Source organism: Emys orbicularis, chromosome 5 (assembly GCF_028017835.1).
Source record: "Emys orbicularis isolate rEmyOrb1 chromosome 5, rEmyOrb1.hap1, whole genome shotgun sequence".
Classification (NCBI taxonomy): Eukaryota; Metazoa; Chordata; order Testudines; family Emydidae; genus Emys; species Emys orbicularis.
Window position 1 is genome coordinate 14,950,264 of NC_088687.1, and position 16,092 is coordinate 14,966,355.

The window sequence follows — 16,092 nt, forward strand, 5'->3', positions numbered from 1 at the left end:
ACTGCAGTCTGGAACAAGTGGTAAGGTGAGGAGTAAGGTAGAATTTCACACAATGAATGTTGAGCCTTCTAGGAGGGGATAGCTTTGGAGGCCTTCCTTGAACTGACCCTGACCTTAATTACAAGCACGTGTGCGTTGCCTCCACCTCTGGCTCTCCAAGCCTGGCTATAGGCCTCACCTTTTTTTGTGTGTGTGCATAGCTCTTAGCCTTACCTTATCTCTCTTGCTAATAATAGTATATCAGCCACATTTCTAAAGGTGAGGCTCTTGAAAAAGAGCTTCCTATGTACACACAATTCACACTCATTTTTGGTTAAAGGTGGTGCCAAACCTAAACCATCAAGAACAATCCTAAAAAGCAACAGAGGGTCCTGTGGCACCTTTAAGACTAACAGAAGTATTGGAGCATAAGCTTTCGTGGGTAAAAACCTCACTTCTTCAGATGCAAGTAATGGAAATTTCCAGAGGCAGGTATAAATCAGTATGGAGATAACGAGTTTAGCTCAATCAGGGAGGGTGAGGTGCTCTGCTAGCAGTTGAGGTGTGAACACCAAGGGAGGAGAAACTGCTTCTGTAGTTGGATAGCCATTCACAGTCTTTCTTTAATCCTGATCTGATGGTGTCAAATTTGCAAATGAACTGGAGCTCAGCAGTTTCTCTTTGGAGTCTGGTCCTGAAGTTTTTTTGCTGTAAGATGGCTACCTTTACATCTGCTATTGTGTGGACAGGGAGGTTGAAGTGTTCTCCTACAGGTTTTTGTATATTGCCATTCCTGATATCTGACTTGTGTCCATTTATCCTCTTGCGTAGTGACTGTCCAGTTTGGCCAATGTACATAGCAGAGGGGCATTGCTGGCAAATGATGGCATATATAACATTGGTGGACGTGCAAGTGAATGAGCCGGTGATGTTGTAGCTGATCTGGTTAGGTCCTGTGATGGTGTTGCTGGTGTAGATATGTGGGCAGAGTTGGCATCGAGGTTTGTTGCATGGGTTGGTTCTGTTAGCACATATGTTTTAACTGTCTAATTGCTTTTAATTCTGTTCTAGTGCAGTTTATGTGGAGCAACAGTGACATCCATTGGCCTGTTAAACTAGTTAGAAGTACTGTAGAACTACATATACAGGATGTGCAGTAATTCAAGCGGAGTATCTCAGAGCCTTCCTTCACAAGCTAACATACATGCTCTCCAAAACAGGCAGACAATAACACTAAGGCCCAGATCCTGAAAGGTATTTAGTTGCCTAATTCCCATTGAAAGCAGGGAGTCAGGAGCCTGAATACCTTTTGAGGCTCTGAGCATTAGCACTTATCTAGATAGTGCTTTACACCCTGATAGCACTTTCCAGACGTTAACTCATCATCCTCATTCCTCACAATACCTCTGCAAGCCATAGGTAAGAACTAGTAATCCCATTTTCCACTGAAAATGTTTGGATGGAAAATTTTTGTCCAGCTCTCCTCAGATGATAGCGTCAGAGTCAAACACATATTAAGTAACTTGTCCGCATTGCAAAGGGGGGGGAGTCTGGGTTAGAACTGGGACTAGAACTCAGAAGTCCATAGTCCCATGTTCGGTGCACTGCACATGCTGAATCTCTTCCATCTACATTTGTGGCACCGACCCACTCTTAAAAATAAGGGCAACTAGAACTTTACACAACCAGTATCACAGCTGAGGTCCAAAGCTTCTCAATTCCAACAGGGTAGGAATAGAATTGAGTGTAAAATATCCAGCAGTATCAGTTCACAGTGGTTCAAGCATTCTGTTTTTGTCCTTTTGGTTTCACCTTACGTAGATTTGCACCCTTTGAGTTTTGCTTTTAGATATGGGTTTGACTCAAACCACAAAACTCCAACCACAACCACCAAATTTCACACTGTCTGCACTGGAAGCTACAAATTCAGCCAAAGCTTACTTTAAATTTGGTCCAGACCCATGAAAGTTGGCCTAGGTTTGGTGCTGTTAATGTGGAGCAACACTGACATCCAGATTTGCCAAAAGGCTCCCAAATCTTGAAGAATCTGGTTGAAGTTTTGATTTTGCAACACCACCAAGAAGGTTTGGTCTGGTTTCAGAATTCATTACAACACATTTGTGGCTGTAGCTCAGAATCCTCATCTAAATTACTGGGCAGGGGGAGGTGAGGATATGTGCGGCTAAATTCTCCAGGTCTGTGTTGAAACGTACATATTTCTCATGATTTCAGAAGAGCCAACAAAAGAAGAGTCAAAGTGAAGCAAAGTGTTAGCCTGGATGACTCTTCTTTTTTAAAGAAAAATAATAAAAAGCACCGCCCCAAAAAAACAATGTTACTTGAATCAATTTCTTATTGAATCATTGTATTCAAAGATTCAAAGAACGGGTGAGTGATTGTGTACACAGTGAAGAACATCTCTGATTCAGCAGAAAGCCGTTAAAAATAAGTAGCAAGATTAAACTCAAGCTGACTCACTGAAAATCATACTCTGATCCTTTGTTTGGAAGGCCACCCAGTTGGCCAAGTCAAAGTACTGTAGTGTCTACTTGTGTTTAGTCTAGGTCAGACTTCTATCATCACTAATTAGAAAGGGATTTTAGGCCCAAATAGCCTTCCAACTTGCTGGGGACCCAGAATTTCTGTTACAGTTAACATGAGTTGCCTGTGCTCAGCAGAAGGCCTCTCATTGACTTCAGAGGGTTTGGATCAGGCCCCAGGTCCTCTGCACTTTTCAAGATCTGGCCCATTTTCATTTAGGCTAAAGAAAGCAACCCCACAGTCTGTAGTTCTGCTCTTCCTGGCCATTATTTTGAAGTCACTCTTTTAGATTTTATTGCCCATTTGCACATAACACATGGAGTGGGAGAGAGAGAGATCAGATAGAAGAGAACTAGATAGATATGTGGACCATCTCACTGTGGACAGAGCTGCCTTACCCCGTAAGCCTTGCAGACAGGAAAATATTTTAATGTCCCGGAAGCTTAGTGAAATCATTGTCTCACTCAAGAGAATCCCAGGAGACTGTTTCACTGCAGGACGTAATTCGATGGCCGATAGATGCTCTTTATGGGTGAGCGCTCAATGGACATCTAGAAGGAAAATGAATGATGGTGCTCTGCCAGAACTGCTTCACCTCTGTTTCCCCATGTGCTTCCAAACCTCATTTGCTCATCTCCCCACAATGTCTTCTCCCGGCGCAGCTGATGTCAGCCCTTAGATTGCCTGTCCCCCACCTGCATATGTTTCCCATCAGCTAATTTCATGAGGCTCTCTCAAGACTTGCCTCTTTCTCACACTGGCTCAAATCTCCTTGCTAAAGCTTTTAAATAAGCCCTGTCTCATAGTTCACCGCAGTCCTCTGATGCTCCCTCTGAGAGTCTATCTTCTCCCTTTACTACTCCCTGACTTCAGTGCTTTCTCATTCAGCATCCCCCCCAGTCTCTGTGTTGCTCCCTCAGCTTTCCCCCCACCAGCTGATAGGCTCTTGCGTGCCTCTCCACAGCTGCAGCTGTCTCCAGTTGGTGCTAGTATACTTTTGATATCTTTTCATGCACCGAAAGGGAGTATTTAGTCATTCTCAGACTCCAATTTATCACTCTCTAACGTGCATAGTATATTGCTTTCCAGATCAGCTGTCCAGTGTTGTATTGGTTTGCAGGAGTTGATTTTTAATCAGCCCTTCCTAACCACTGGAATTTCCCATGCTGTTTACTCTTGGATGTCCGTTGAGTTCTTTCTCTCATTCCTGTAGTGCTGGGTTTCACTGGGAGTGGCTGTCTGTTGGCTGTAGCTTCCTTGTCTATACTTTGTTCATATTTCCCATGACCAGGAATCAGGACAGAGCACTGGATGAAATCCAGCTGGTTATGCTTGAGAGTGTGTAACATAGTTTTAAAAAGAGAAATTTGTTCAAGAGGTATAAAAATAGGTCCCCTCTCACCCTTTCTCTTAACAGTGCTGGGTAACCACTACTGGCACCGTGCTGCTGGGGGCACACAGGGCAGTGGTCACTGGTGCAACTTTGAATGGGTGGCGATGTGCACCAGCCCTCCCTGCACTGGTTCAGCCTGCTGGCAGGTGTGGGATGAGGGCAGTATCTTGGTGGGTGATACCACTGCTGCTAAACTCCCTGTCGTTGTACTCGGGGAGCATAAGGATGAAAGCGTTGGAGTGGAAGGTTCCATGTGCCCTTGTTTTCCACTTTTGTATCAATGTGTGGGGGTAGCCGGAGTCTAGCCCCGGGATGAGGGTTGGTCAGTTTTTTTTGTTGAAACTGTTTTCCAACAGAACAAGTGTCTGCTCTCCACAGAAAATGGCACTATTTTGCCAAAAACCCGAACATCCAAAAACTGAAACGTTCAAAATGGGGCCTCGTGGGAGTTATAACTCGGGTACTTTATGCTCCCATTCTCCTCTATGGTCCAGGCTCTCTGGCTAGAGATTATACTGGTATACGGTGATGATTCCCCATGACAATCTCTGTTGACCATTTTATACCCATGATGCCTGATTTACTCAGCTGTTCCGTCAGCCCTGAACATGGACATCAGTGTGCTGAGAAATTCGTTCACGGATGCTGTAGCAAGGAACTAAGGGAAAGTTTTCTTTCATGGTGCTGGAAGAATTACCAGACTTCAAGCTTTTCTGTCCTCTACGGACATTGTTCTGCCTGTTTGTCCAGGAATTAGTTACATCCGGCCCTGATGGCTGTTATTGTAGATTAGCTGAACCTTCCAGTTTTAAGCACTAAAAATACTTCATTTGGTTCACATGACTACAACATGGCTTACAGTGAACACAATAGATTCCATCACCTGTATGCTGTTTGCTACCCTGGCTCTTTAGAAACAATAAAATCAATAGTAAAGTCCCCTTTGTCCCTACACACCCTGCATTGATTCATTCACAACCCTTTTTTGTCATCCTCCAAATATGGACTGAACCTAGTAGCCTTTGCCAATCAGGGCTCTGGGATTCTTTACCAGACCATTTTCACATAGCCAACGTGATCGATTGGTTTGAAAGCATTGTGGGAATTCATCTGCCCGATGCCCTACTCCCATCTGGCCTGGCTGCTCCAGCTCCCACCTGGAGCTGACACTGGGGGTTACTTCCAGAGCTAATGGGGTTCAGCATTGCTATGGCTCCACTACCATTTCAAAGTAAACAGAAAGCATTCCTGTTCTCTCAGGTTTATGACCAGTTGTGGTTTCAGGTTTGGCTTGTTTCATTGAGCGCCTTGGCAACACTTTAACCCATAACTGGAACTCTGTGACACTTCCTGCTATTGGCATAATCTCCGAAATGCTCAAGAGGTTAGTCAGGGTTTAAGTCATACAGCTCCCATCCTAGTCAGACGCAGAGCTTTGTGATCTAAGCATCCTGTTTGGAATACTTAGCACCAGAGCCCTCGCTCTGCTCCACAGCACAGGTCAACACAGGCTTCCATTCTGAGATGACAGTGAGTGAAAGCTTCTACCACCTTGACAGCTGTTCGGCAGCGCAGGTGTGAGCGTTATGGTCTCAGGCCAGTCGCCAGAGGAGAAGTGTCACAAACACTACCACTGCTGTTGGTACTGTCAGCTCCCACTAGGGTGACCAGATGTCCCGATTTTATAGGGTCAGTCCTGATTTTGGGGTCTTTTTCTTATATAGGCTCCTATTACCTCCCACCCCCATCCCGATTTTTCACATTTGCTGTCTGGTCACCCTAGCTCCCACGTTGGCCATGACCTGAATGGGCCATGAGGACTAAACCATGCTTCGAGGGTGGTTGCTTCAGTTCAGAGTTGAAGAACATTGCAGTGAAGCTGCTACCGCCATTGTCCATGCTGCACCTGGCATATGTATAACAAGGAGTTCAGTTCAGTTTCCAGCACTGCTCATTCCGCATCTTTCCCTGGCACTGAATTGAATAAACATGCATTTCACTTTCATTTCCCCCTTTCTAGCACTTACAAGGGAACAAAGGCTGCTCCAATGCTGAAGTCAGACAACCTGGTGCGCTCGGTTTCACAGCGTTAAGGCTGGGAATGTTCAGGAGCCCGAGGAGCCCGACTGATTGGCCAAGCAGAAGGGCTGAAACAAAGAGTTAAACTTGCAGGAAGGGCAATGAGGACAGGTGGGCTAAATTCAGTTGTCCGTGACACCAGCGTAAATCTGGTATAACTCCATTGAAATCGGGGTAACTCCAGAGGCCCAGGGAGAAGAAGGATGGTCTTGTGGGTTCAGTTCTTGGCTCTGCCAAAGATTGTGTGTGACCCTGAGCAAGTCATTCCACGTCGCTTCACCAATCCTCCATTCACCCTCAGATTCATAGATTCATAGATTCTAGGACTGGAAGGGACCTCGAGAGGTCATCGAGTCCAGTCCCCTGCCCGCATGGCAGGACCAAATACTGTCTAGACCATCCCTGATAGACATTTATCTAACCTACTCTTAAATATCTCCAGAGATGGAGATTCCACAACCTCCCTAGGCAACAGGAAAACAGAAAGAGCAGTATTCCTTTCGTCTGCCTTGTCTATTTACATGGTAAGGACCATGGGGCAGGGGCTGGCTCTTAATATGTCTGTGTATGACGCTTAGCACAACGGGCCCCCATCTTGGCTGGGGGCTTTGAACACTACTGTGGCACAGATAACAACAGAGTCTGATCTGAAAGTCCCTAAATCTGCATTCTACAGGAGTGCTTCTCAAAGTCGAGCCGCCATTTGTGCAGGAAAAGCCCCTGGCGGGCCGGGCCGGTTTGTTTACCTGTCGCGTCCACAGGTTCGGCCGATCGTGGCTCCCACTGGCCGCGGTTCGCCGCTCCAGGCCAATGGGGGCTGCGGGAAGCGGCGGCCAGCACATACCTCGGTGTATTTAAAACAGAGGTGATGCTTTAATTCAGAAAGAATATTATCATGGGGCTTGGTCATCAGCTGCCTTAGGCACCCATGCAGGGAATAATGGGATATCATGCATCCCCCCTTATTCCTTTGCACGGGCTACCCACATACCCAGTTGCAGGGGAGTAAGAAATGCAGCTGCCATGGGGCTACCACCCTCTAATGTGATGGGTGGGGAATGAGGTTGTCCCAGGAGCAGCCTCTCACTCAGAGCTCATGGTAACACCATGCTCTAGTCCCCAGTGATCTGTTTGTATGTTTTCAGCAAACAATGCTTTATTACCGCACAAGTGAAAAGAAGGAACATAAAATTAAAAAAAAAAGAACATCTTGTGAAACTGCTGTTCTCAGATCTCCTCTGATAAGTACAGTTCCAAGTGTTGGAGAAGTTTCCTGCTCTGAGATTTATTTAACTTCTTAGAGAAAAGCCACCTTCATCTCTTTTTTTTTTTTTCCAACACAGGTTTTAATTTGGTGAGAAAATATCTTTCCCATAAGGAAGCTATTCTGCCTCATTAACTTCTATAAAAAGCATCCCCCCCAAGCTCGAAATGCTAAAAGAAGCATAAATTAAGGCAAAGTTTGTTGTTTGCTGCTTTAATCAACAAACAACCTTTAAAAAGGATCCACAAAAGATTCTCTAAATTAAATTTATTAGTGAGTGCAAAAGACTCGGCCTCCCAACTGCAAACCCGTCTGCCCAGGATGTTTGGAGGGGGTTGGGTTTCCAGAGTGGCTGGTTTTGTTTATAGTGTCTTACTGTCTAGGCAAGTTGTTGTGGTTCCATGCATCTCTGTCAAACTTTTGTGTTGCAGCTGAACTGCAGTGACTTGGGACAGAGTCTGTTAATTAGGACTTCAAAAGCCTCCTCCCTTTTCTTTGGTGTATAAATGTACTTTTTTTTTTTTTTTTAATCTGCTTGTCAGCGGTTCAGGAGGAGAGAGCAGCTTTTCAAAGCAGGAGAAATCTGCCAGTCTGTGCTTCCTTCTTTATGCCTCTCTTGGCGGCCAAGGAAGAATTAAATGCAGGTCTTGCTTTTTAATTCTCCGTTACATGTTTACAAAACACCCTCCCCTGTCTCCTCTCAGTAATATCACAACTATTGTTCTCCTATTATCTGTATTCCAGTGGTAACAAGGAATGGAGCCATTGTGCTAGGTGCGGTACAAACATAGAATACAAAACAGTCTCGAAGACAAGCCAAGACAGGCAAACAACAAAAAAGGAACTTCCCAGCAGCACAATATTTGTAAGTTACGGTACAGTACATTTTCTTCCCAGTTTCACCTTCACACAATCACTTTCCCCCCTCAACCTGCTGTGTGTTCAGCTGCCAAACTTCAGAAGATTGAATATGTTGTTTTAACTATGAGAGGAAGGATCCACCAGTGAAACTGAACAATGATGGATCATATCCTGCTACGTTGTAGGGAGTTTTGTTGTCTTTGTTTTAACAGTAAGCCTCCTGGCTCAGTATGGTGACTCTGAGACTCGCAATGCAAGGGGAAGTCCAATAGAAATCGCTTTTTGTGTACTGGAAAAAATGCCTTTACCCAGAAGAGTGTCTGTCGCCTTACATTTATGTGAGCATCTCTTTTTCTACCTTACAGGAATTAATTTGTAGTAGAGATGAGCCAAGGGCGGGAGCATTTATCTGAACTTCCCCAAGCTTTGGAGGATTGGCTAAAAAGGTTGGTTCGGAACCACTCCTGGATCAGGTTTGAGTTTTGCAAAACCAAAAGCTTACTGGGGAAGTCTTGCAAAACCTAAACCTCCCACTATTTTTGCCCATCTCTGATTGATATCCCTGGCTTTGACCCCTCTCCCCCATGGCTCTCACTCCTCATGGTCTGTGGATGAGTCATAGTTGCAAACAACCCCTCAAAGGAAATCATCCTTCTCAAATGCAGCTTATGTCTTATTTCAAAAACTAATTTCCTCCCTTCCATCCCACTCCTGCCCTTCCTGCACCGGCAAACGTGACACGGGCCTCGCATTTCGCACCAGCTGCCAGAATCACTGCACAGACTGGTCCAAATTACTGAAGCCTGGCATCTACATTGACAAGGAAGCCAGTAACATAAATTACAGACTCAAGGCATTGAGTCTTTGGGGGCATTTGACATTGTCCTTTCTACTTCAGATCAAATCTTTTTTTCATTTATGTGAACCAAAAATAGCTCATCTCTCTATGCAGCAGCTTATATAGTGACAAACAACGGGGAACAAGGCTGAAAGACTTACTAGACTAGAATACTTTCCACCCTACTCTCCCATTCTCTTGGCTAGTTAGGACTCGTTCCAGCTGATGATTTGTACTCCCTGCGTTTCAGTCCAAGCCTAAGTCTCAGCCTTCTTTAAATAGGAAGAAGGAAAATTTCTTAGTTATCGTACCCCTCTAGTTCATGCTGTTGGCGAAGCCCTGTACTACATGTCAGAGACACACAGGGCAGCCTGTGCCCAAGAGTTATAGGAATACCTGGAATCCCCAGTTATTCCAGTGCTACGATTGTGCAGCATTGTTGTAATGTAGCAGTGTCTCAGGGGGCCTGGAGCTTTATCAAAACTCCCTCGGACGCTAATTTAGGATCAGTCTGTCAGAATGCTTGTCACTACCTCAATTTTCCCATCATGTCAGATTGTCTGTTTAGTGCTTGTGAGTTTGAGCCAACCCATCACATTGGGTTCACATAAGCTTTTATGTTTCTTTCCCTTTTTTAACGGTGATTAGAAAAAACACAGATTAAAAACGCTGTGTCAGGAGTGTAAGGGAGTTTTTATTATTCACTCATTTGTATCATCTCTTGTTTAAATATACAGGCAAGTGTGTGTTTGTACAAACACCCATACGTCTATGTCTCGGTGCGTTCGTTGTTAGTGAAGATGGGAGGGTGCCGCTCAGATCCGACTATATTAGTGGTCACATATTAAAATCAAAAGAGTGTTTTATATTTTGACACTGCTCGTTTTCCTCCTTTACGAGACCGAACCAGATCCTCAGCTGGGGCCTGATCCAAAGACATAGAGTTTCTATTCATGTCAGTTGGCTTTGGAACAGACCCCAGCTATACTGCAGCTGAGGGTCTGCTCACTATTCTTATTGCTTGTTAGTAACACTCCAGAGAAAGCCATTAATGATCAGCTTTCATATAGCAAAATATAGCATCCACACATCATGTATGATAAACGCATCCTGTTGCTACTACATTGGATGTACTGGAGATCCCAGTCCTGTTCCCTCTAACGTCGGTGCCAGTCTGAGGAAGAGGATTGGGCCCATACCTTGCAACTCCGGACTTGGCAGCTCATGCAAGTAAATGTACAACTACAGTACTCTTTGTAAGCTGGTCTCTGGCTGCTTCACAAAAACCAGAACCATGTGAGTGTCATCCTAGGAGTCATAATTGCCCTGCTTTTTGTCGGTGAAAGCATGAGTCACTGTTTACTCATGTCTGTCTATTTTTAATAGGTGTTATTTGTGGACTTGAACGGCTGCAGCTCACACTTGTTTCTGAGCGTTCAGGCTGTATTAGCAACTTTATTAAGGAGAGTGGGAGGCAGTTATTTTAGAATGCATGAAATGAATCTCTCCTGTGGGACTGATTTCCTCTGCTCCCCGAGGGCAGGTGACGTAGTGGGCTCACACTGATTTCCATTCTGTAGCAGAGAACCTCTCATCATCATCCTACGATGCCAACACCAGCCTAGGAGAATTTGTATTTGGCCATGATGGATTCAGACACCCCGCAGACTTGCTCTGAATGCTGGAAGACAAGGAAAATAGCAAATCTGTCCCAATCAGTCTCAGTACACTGACTTCCTGAAGACCGAGTCTCTGAAGGGATGCAGCCGTGTGTGCGCTCTCTTTGCACGCCAAGGAGCTCCAGGGGAATATTACTTCTATGAAGCAAAGGGCTTCTCAGAGCTTCCCCCGGGATGGTGTAACTCTGCATGGCTCCCAATGTGAGGCCCTGGTGGGGTCCTTTGGTATCTCTGTTGTATCTGTGCTGGTGCCCATCACTGCAGCATCTGAGCACTGTACGAAATGCAAAACTGTTTTGTCAGTGTACCCAACTCTACTGTCTACCACAAGCAGGAGAGTAATTCACTCCTACCATTAGCCACGACTGCATAAGGCCAAAACAGGAACCCTCCCAACTGTGTCCCAGCAGAGCAGAGAACGCCTGATCCAACTATGGACCTTGCCCTGAGGTCTAGACTGGGGGGGGGGGGGGGAGTTTCCCAGCTGTCAGCCCCTGAGTTCAGCCTTGGGGATGGAGTGACCACAAGAATGCCTCACAGATCCCAGATGTTGATGGGAGGTCAGAAGAGAGGCAGAATCTCAAGGTCACTAATACGGCATTTAGGCTTCTTAAACCTACAGTTTAGAAAGGGAAGAGGGCAATGTGAATTCTTGGAGCCTGATTCTGCTCTCGCGCCAATTTTAAACTCATGTAACTTCATTGACTCCGATAGAGGTCCTCCTTCTTTACAACCTTGTATGTAAGAGTGGGCCTCCAAAATGTGCCGCCGTACGTTGTGCAGAGTGCAGTACAGTTATTGGGAAGTGAGAGTGGCTTTGTAAACTGAACGGCTCTGTCGCCAGCTCAGTCTGCAGTGACAGGAATCCAAACCACTGATCCCCTAGGCTGCCCTGCCAAAGAGTTTGACCCTAATCTGAAGGGATTTTTCTTTCTTTCGAGTAAAAAGTGTGACTTAGTCTCCATAGGACCCTAGGACCACGAACCATTCCTAAGAGCAAAATTATGTCTGGTGACTTGTCTTCTGGACAGGGTGAAATTCTAGGACTGAGCAAACGCAAAACACTTCTTTCGTGATTTAGGGCTGACAGGAAATTGGATTTAAAAAATAGACTTAAAAGCCAGTTTTTATGTACATTGGGCCTGATCCAGCAGCCCTTCTCATGTGAGTAATCCTTATCTAGGAGAGTAGTCCCCTTGATAACAAGGCCACGTTACAAGTCACATTGTTTAATGTGAATGCAGGTACTCTGCTGGGTGAGCATTACTCACGTGAGTAAGGCTTGCGGCATTGTGCCTTCAATAATGACGCTTTGCACTTCTCTGGTAGAACTAATCTCTCCTCATGTGGTTCTGCCGCAGTGATAGCCAATTGCAGTGCTTAAACTAACAGCCCCCTGGTTGGCATGGGAGGGGGCTGGAATTGGGGCAATTTCTGGACCCCGCTGCTCTCCACTTGATTTGACAAAGCTCAGAATCATTGACTTGCAAGAGCACGCTTTCTCTTTTCCTTACTTTCCCAAGCCTTTTGGCAAGAGGGAGGTCAGATTAGGGGTGTTATTACTTGGCTGGGAGGTTTGTGTTGTGTGGGATGGGTGTGATTTGGATGGGCTTCGGGACAGGAGCTATTAGAGGAGTTTGAAGAAGTAAATAAAATGTCACCCGCTGTCTTAGGGCTCATCTACACGGTCTGTTAGTCCACGGCAAGCCAGAGTGTGAACGTACAACATGGCGGCCTGCCACACACTAATTGGCCATATGGACCCCGCTACCACACACTAAAAGTTCTGCAGTGCGCTGCTTCAAGCAGTACACAACAGGCTCGTGTGCTGTGCATTCACACCCTGGCTTGCTGAGTGCCAGCAGACCATGCAGACCAGCCCTTAGAGACCACTCTGGCAACCTGGGATTGCTGGGACATAAGACAACCCCAATCATGTCCCTTTCTCCAACTATGTCCCCCTCATTGGTGGTTGGGCGGGGCAGGGGGCGGGGTTCTGTGCTTCCCAAGCTTTCCCTGACTGCGGGGTTGAATTCTTCAGTGGTTGGCTTAGGGGAAGTTTTGCACCTCTGGAGCCGTGCTAATCAACCCCTGTCCAGGGGATAATCTGTCATTACTGCAGAATTTTGTGTGATCATTATAGGATACTGTAGCATTTTTTTTATAAGGGCATCTCAGAATCCATGCATAGTTTTGCATTGACAATGCAACTGGAATATTCAGAGAGGAGGCAGGTCCCATCATGAAATACCTGGCTCCTACTAAATATCAGAAATGGGAATGAAAACAAAGGAAGATCCTTGCTATTTCCAGGTTATAAATTTAAACTACACCAAACTTCCCCGGCATGCCTGTCGGAATAGGACACATTCCTGAAGCTCAACCCCAGTGCGGGGAGAGCTGTGCCGGCCTGCAAACGAGACACAAATGAGCTGCCAGGAGAAGGCTTCTGCTCTTGAATAAACACATCTATGAAACAGTAAATAAACCACGTTGCTTTAGATGAATGCGAGAGCGTGGCCAGTTTGTCGTAAATGTGAATTTAGGTCATGCTTGAGGTTCAGGAGTGCAAGATGCCGACAGGGAGTGACTCTGTTAATAATGAGTTTTTTCAAAGGGTAGGTAAATCCGTCTCTATAATATTTCACTCAGACAGCTTGTAATTTGACTTGGAACACTTCTGAGAAACACACCAGAAAGCCATTGGGGCACTGAAAAGTCTATCTCCAGTTTCCCCAGTTTCTCTTTTGATGTTAGGTCAAAGCACATTTTCAAAGGCAATGAAAACACCCCCAGCACTGAGGAAAATTCATTGTAAAGTACTAATTATTGAGGTTTGTTAAGGGAGATCATATGACTACTTCTGGTGCACTAAATAGGATTAAAGCATCCTCAGAATCAAACAGCAAACATAAAACACTACCAAACCCCCCCCCCCCCCCCCCCCGCAAGCTCGCTGAATCTGCCCCATGGTTCTTCACAGAATATATAATTTGAGACCGGTATCATCAAAGTCACCTTTCATAATGTCCCTGGTGGAAAACTATTGATCACAACACCATGTCCGTTCCTTTGTTTGAAGTTTAGATCTTGTGTTTTCAAATGTGCTGAGCTTCTATTTAGGCATCAGAATAAGGGCCAGATTTTTCAACAGCTCTGCACCCCCATGCGCCTCGTGCAAAAGGTGCCCTTTCCTGAGGGCCGTAAATGGGAGCTGAATTCTTTTTTTTTTTTTTTAAATGTGGCCCTGAGTATGAACACTGAGCCATTGGCAATCCGGCCCTGCGAACAGGAGCTTCTTCACCCCCCATCTCTGGTGTGAAACGTAGCAGCTGTTTAACAGTGCAGGGTAGGGCTCTGCAGCAGTTCAGGGCAGAAAGTGAAGACTATCTTCTCCAGCTGAAATTAGAGGAGGGTTTCAGCGTCTGTAATGTGATTTCCCAAACTGGAATTTGGCCTGGACACCACCCACAATCCAAGGATCTCAAAGGACTTCAGACGTTAACAAAATACATTTCACTATATGAGGTACATGCTTCCCTGTAACTAAGGGCAAGCCTCCACTACAAAATTAAGTTGCCTAAGTTATGTCAACGTACTGCCACCGCAGTAATTAAATTGCTTTTGCACGTCCATGCTATGCTCCTTGTGTCGGCAGTGCACGTCCTCACCAGGAGTGCTTGCACCAATTTAACTGTCAGTGGGGGGCATTGTGGGATAGTTTCTGAAAGGCAGCAGCAGTCGATGTAAATCATGCAGTGTCTACACAGACACTGCGTTGCCCTAACTACATTGATCTAAGCGCTATACCTCTCGCGGAGGTGGAGTTATTAAGTCGGAGTAGTGGGCAACTTACATGGACGGGAGCGACATTTTAGTGTAGATGCTTACAGAGTTAGGTCGACAGAAGCTGCCTTACGTCGACCTGACTCTGTAGTGTAGACCAGGGCATAGTAACAGCTATTATCAAACTGGGGCACTGCTTAATACTGACGCAGAGACAGGGCCGGCTCCAGGCACCAGCCCACCAAGCTTGTGCTTGGGGCGGCACCTGGAGGGGGGCGGCACGGTGCGGCGCTCCGGCTCCGGCCGCCGGGGAGAGCGGAGCCGCAGTGGGCTCGCCGCCCTCCCCCGGCGCTCTGGCCACCGGGGAGAGCGGAGCCCCGGCTGGCTCCCCGCCCTCCCCCCGGCGCTCTGGCCACCGGGGAGAGCGGAGCCCCGGCTGGCTCACCGCCCTCCCCCGGCGCTCTGGCCACCGGGGAGAGCGGAGCCCTGGCTGGCTCCCCGCCCTCCTCCCGGGGCTCCAGCCGCCAGCGGAGCCGCAGCGGGCTCGCCGCCCTACCCCCGGTGCTCCGGCCGGTCGGGGAGAGCGGCCCGCGGCCGGGCTTGGCGCCCTCCCCTGCCGCGCTGGGGGGGGCGGCGGGAGGCTTTTTTGCCTGGGGCGGCAAAAAAGCCAGAGCCGGCCCTGCGCAGAGAGCCAGGTACTAACACCCTTCCTCATGCTGAGTAGCACTGTACTCCCAAATTGGTCCCAGGGACTTCAAAAGGAATAACATACTATTCAATATGAGTAAGGGTAGCACAATCTAACCCAAAGGGATTATGGCCACCTATTAGGAATTCGTATGGAGTGGTTCTGTGAGCGTTATGGATTCTTAACAGTTCTCAGGTGAGGCCTTTAATCACCAATTCCTACTTAGTCCTTGAGTGGTGGTCTCCTACCCAAGTACTGACCTGGCCCAGCCTCGCTTATCCTGAAAGTACTGACATGATCATTGCACCAGGCACTCAGGCTGCAAGCTCTGATGCTGACTTCCTCTATCAGAATGTGTGCTTGTTATAATCACTGCTAATTAATTCCCAGCTGGAAAGGCCGTGGCCCGCTGCCTGAAGCTTTGTACCTGGGCTCTCAGAAACGCATAACGCTTAAACAAATCACCGCCAGTTACAGCAAGTCTGAGGTTTTAGAGGGCAAGCTGTAGTTGTTAGATTTTTATCATAGGCAAGAACAAATGCCTGTTGCTGAGAAGCTTTTATGATTATAGCCCAGGAAGGGACTTTGTTTCATTGCCTGAGAAAAGTTCTGGAAAACTGTTTGCACATCTCAGTTGCATATTTCACATGGTGCAATTACACGGGACCCATGTGTCTCATAATGGAATGAGCATGAACCTGCAATACACACTATAGATTTTACAGTGGAACAGGCCCTATAAAATACTGCCCCTGGCTTGATTGCTGCAAAATCTAGGGCAATTATGTTAATTTGATTGGCTAGCAAAAGTCACGTCAGGCTTTAGCAGAATGAATGTAACATTCAAGGCTCTGTTGAGCAGAAATGGTCCCCTGGCCCCAAGGAAATCAGGACTAAGCCGTCTGCTAGTGGTGGGGGCATTGGGAAGGATTATACTGAAATCTCCACTCTGCCAGTAGCTCTCTGTGAAAGAATCCCACACAG

At 46.6% G+C, this 16,092-nt stretch overlaps 1 protein-coding gene across 1 annotated transcript in view; it reads left to right on the forward strand.

The window, feature by feature from the left end:
* The window catches only part of SHROOM3 (shroom family member 3), a 249,595-nt gene that overhangs the window by 157,817 nt on the left and 75,686 nt on the right, over positions 1-16,092 (forward strand). The gene's annotated exons all lie outside the window — the stretch shown is intronic.